We start from the raw sequence: 4,503 nt of genomic DNA, 5'->3' as shown, positions 1-4,503 counted from the left end.
GACATCTACTAAGGCGAGTCTATACAAGGTGACCTCGGTAGAGCCGTTCATTTGTTTTTCTTTTTTCCAATTTTCAATGATTTCTTTGTTGTAGCCTTTTTGTTTTGTTTACATTCTCATTAAAATTTTGACACATAAAATAATAAATTGCAAAAAACAAAATAATAATAAATGTTGTTGCTGCTCTATCGAAGCCATCTTGTATGAATTCGCCTTCATACCTTTGAAATGATTATCGAATTTTAAGGCTGATAGCACCTGATTTAAAATACAGAGTGGTGCATTTTAAAAGCAAAGTACCGTTTTCAGTATTGAGCAAAAAACTTAAAGTAATAAACAAAATATATGAAAATTGAATGCATACAATTACTGTTAAGCCAAACAATTTTACTATTCGTTTCCCCACCATTCAGCCACCCAGCCATCAACTGCAAAAGGCAATTTTCCACACGAATGAGACAATACAGAGGGTTGCGCGGATGATAGTTAACCTGGGGTCAATTCTTGTTCTGTGTAATATGAAGAGTTTTTTCCCGTTTTCATTACACGAGAAAAAATGAAAAGAAGCGTCGAAATGTTTTCACATGAAAATAATAAAGGAGAATGAAACAAGATCTTTTCACATTTTCATTTCGCACTCGATTCTTGTTGCGTGTTAAAGTGAAAACAACTGTCAAAATGTTTTGATAAGAATTTTTTTTTCATAATAGTTTAGGAGGTCCGTGGCAAGCATGCAAGTGCGAGTATAATAGCGAGATGTTTAACTTGCACAAAGTTTTAAACTAGGATTTATATGGTATTTTGTTTTGTATAATGAACTTTATTTTTATGAACAATTAACCAACAAAAAATTATACACGAAACATGTAATATACATATTGTAAAATGTAAAACAGGGCACTGGACCATTTTGACTGAGAGCCACTGTATGCATCTACGTATGTAGGTATAATTAATATTTCTTACCAAAAAAAAAGAACTTTTTTGAAGTATTTTTATTTTAAGCTAAAATATTTTAGTATAATTGAATTACCTTTAAACAATAGTTTTAAACAAATGTTTTCGTCAAAAATGAATGGAAAAAAATAAATGAATACGAATAAGTTATATAATTGAATATTATTCGTGAAAACATCTTCCACTATTTGCAAACGTTGTCTTTTTGCAATGTCCAAAATATTACGACTTCAAATATTAGTGACGGTAATTCAGGTTCTCAAAGTCCTTTAAATAAACCTCATCGTTGGTGGTCCTTTCAAATGGGATTTTATATATCGCAAAGTGAACGATTCGGCACTCTGAACAAATTCCTATAAATATTACATTATTTTCACAATAGGATTAAATTTGGTAAATGTCATTATCTTACCTTTCCTCATCACGAACTCTTTGCTGCAAATCATATTTTCTTTAATTTTCCCTTAGCTTGGCATTTGTTTTGAAATTTGAATAGCACACTTGAAAAGGTTTCATGACTTTTATCGATGCATAAACGGGAATCGCCATAGAACGTTCTCTGGGAATCGCAATATAATCGTTTGTGAAAAGACAGAGTGAAAAGTCAGTGAAAACAAGAATGAACACTTTTTTCACTTCTCGTTTACAGAAAACGAGAATTGACCCCCAGGTTTGGTATAATATTTTTCACTTTGCGGAATAAACATACAAATCTATCAAGGCGAATAGAATACGGACCGTGGCGCTTTTCGAAAGCCGTTACTTTATTTTTGCGAATTTGGCAATGAGCTCCGTCATGCATCATATAAAACAAAACAAACAAAAGGAAGCTAAATTACTTTCTTGTAAATATTCAGTGAATGACTTCTTAATATTGTGATTTAAAGACATAATTTAAACAAACTAATGGAAATGAAGGTCCCCTACGTTAAATTGTGAGGGCACAAATGAATATAAAGCCTCGGAATGCAGTTTTTTTGCGTTTTTATGCGGATGACGTCGTAGCAAGAAAGTATGTGTGTGTGCGTATAATTTCTTGGGTTTGGCAGTTTCTATTGCTTTCGCCTATTTTTCCTCATACCGCACTATACTAGCCACCTATTCACATGCCCACGCACACCTACTCACCTAACACCCCTCTCCCTCTGAACCCAAAACTGTCGATACAGCCCGTTGCCTGGGCCTAGCGTTAGATGAATTATAATACGTGCTACTTTTTCGTGCTTAACACCCAATCCGTAATTAAAAAACGAGATTACCCATACAAAATTTCCAGAACAAAATTCTCCAGAAATCTGAGATTATAAAATAATTCTAGATTATAACCATACGTTTCTACATGCAACCCTGGGTTTTCTGTGTAATAGATCATTATTTTTATGCGTGTAAAGAAAGGCGTCAAAGTAAAAACTAAATAAAATGGATGCCGGCAAAGAAAACAGGTTTGTAGACATAATTCTAATAAATTTTTTGTTTGGTATTATTAACTATGTATTCATATTACCGGAAAACATCTATGTCCATAGACGCTTTGGCCTGTTATTGCTTATTAAAAAATGTAATATCGAATTTCGGATGTGTATTGCTGCCATCATTTTTTGCAACGTCAGTAAACGTCGTTGACGGATTTCCTCCAACTGTTTATTATTATGATTATTAGCAGCCAATTACGCAATTAAATTCCTTCTCCTTGTCTTTTCTTCATTTCTATGTAGAAACATCTTCCAAAACAGCGTTAGCGGCTGATTGTCAATTTTGCAGGTAATCTGGCATATGTGAACGGATAGATTAATTTTTTGGATTTATTGGTGATTACTGTATATGTGAACGTACTTTTAGACCATGACACTAGGTGATTATTCCGTATTGCCACGGTTTAGTTTACTGCAACAACAAAAAAGTACTAAAATCGACGGATAAGATCAAGTACGTTTTAACGTTCTACGTTCAAAAATTCCGAACTAGTATTGAGACCAATGAGGATAGATTTATAAGGTTTGGCCAATAACTATAGGGAAAAAGAAAATTGTGACGGGAACTTCCCACATAACGAGGAATTCGCTAGCGAAATCGCTCGTTGTTCAGATGGCAATGAAGTGATATTATATTGATTTTTTTCATATATCACTAACCCAATCTTAGTTTTTTCGTTATCAAACCGGTTCGTGACCCCATTGACGTCAGCTTGACAGCCGGATACCACAGTTCAGACCATTGATAACTAATGTGTATTTTTTTATAACATTCGTCAGTGATCTGCGGAAGAAACATTGATTGGGGATTTTTAAAATAAAATTTGGGAATTTTAAGTTTCCACACCACTGTTGAGGTTAGTGCGCGATTCCCCAGTAGGTTTATATCACACATATACACATCCATATAGCAATAAAAATAAACAAAATCAGTATTAAATACATAAATAACCAAAATATTCAAAAATTAACATTTAAATGAAATTATTCAAAATTTAAACACAAAAGTAATGTTAAAAAAAAAAATAATAATAATTATAAAGAAATCCATAAAATATTGCAATTTTTGAATTTAAGATAAAAAGTCGGAAACAAAAACATGTTTGTAAAACAACGAACAGACTAAATTAAAGCACAATAAAAATAAAAGTAACGATTAATGAAGATAACCTTTAATTTTTTATAACATAAAAATGTAACAAAAATTATGCTTGTAAAATATTTCAAACTAAGGAGATCAAAACACAAATTCAATTTAATTACCTATGCCCTAAAAGCCAAATATAAAATAATTGCAAATAACATATACATATTTACATACCCCAAACACCCAGTTCTTATTAGGATGAAATACATACACAAAATATATTTAGCCAAGTGTGATTGAATTTGACAGTGCTCTCAGAAGAAATATACAATAATGCATACATGCACACAAGATGAGTTAAAACTAGAAGCTGAAAAGGAAATAAGAGGTTTTGTGAAAATTTTAATAACAACCTTTGATTAAAACTTTCACTTAAATTATTTCGTTTCAATTGAACTTATTTTAAAACAAATAATTAAATATACATATGTAAATTGCAATACTTTTCCATTAGAGTAAAAACGAACTGCTTTCGTCAGTTATATTTGGTGTCTTATTTCTCACCATTTCCGCCATTTCGTCAGCAGCTGTTCATCAGCCCAGGGATTGGCAGTGCAGTCAAGTACACAAATAAATTTCTGGGCGCGCTTTCACATAAAATTAGAGAGTTTCGCTTCTTATTATCTATTGTTCAGACGGCAAGGAAGCAACATGGGAGAAGGTTAATTTGAGTTTTTTTCGAATATCACCGACACAACCTCGCCGTCATGACCCCGGTGTCGTCAGCCAATCAGGTGATTCTTTCAAATTCGTTGAGAGCTGGTTAACGGTCTAATATTGACCACGTCTTCTAAATTTTTTTCACCACGATGCCGAAGTTACCCTCATCATTTTTTTTTCATCATAGATGAAGGCCGAATGTGGTAATCTATCATCCTTGCCCCGGCCATTGCGTGTGAGTGCAGATTTTTCCTAGAGGGTACGAAT

General features: G+C 32.8%; 1 long non-coding RNA gene across 1 annotated transcript; it reads right to left on the bottom strand.

The window, feature by feature from the left end:
* Positions 1 to 2,397: 2,397 nt before the first annotated feature.
* LOC128866463 (uncharacterized) lies at positions 2,398 to 3,874 on the bottom strand. Its single transcript, XR_008454937.1, has 3 exons — positions 3,788 to 3,874; positions 2,791 to 3,213; positions 2,398 to 2,723 (listed from the first exon to the last, which is right to left on the bottom strand). It is a non-coding gene; the product is annotated as an uncharacterized LOC128866463 (long non-coding RNA).
* Between the last annotated feature and the right edge of the window lie 629 nt (positions 3,875 to 4,503).

This window comes from Anastrepha ludens, chromosome 6 (genome assembly GCF_028408465.1).
Source record: "Anastrepha ludens isolate Willacy chromosome 6, idAnaLude1.1, whole genome shotgun sequence".
NCBI classification, from domain to species: domain Eukaryota; kingdom Metazoa; phylum Arthropoda; class Insecta; order Diptera; family Tephritidae; genus Anastrepha; species Anastrepha ludens.
Note: the sequence above shows the minus strand (reverse complement) of the source record. Positions and strands in the feature narration are given on the sequence as shown.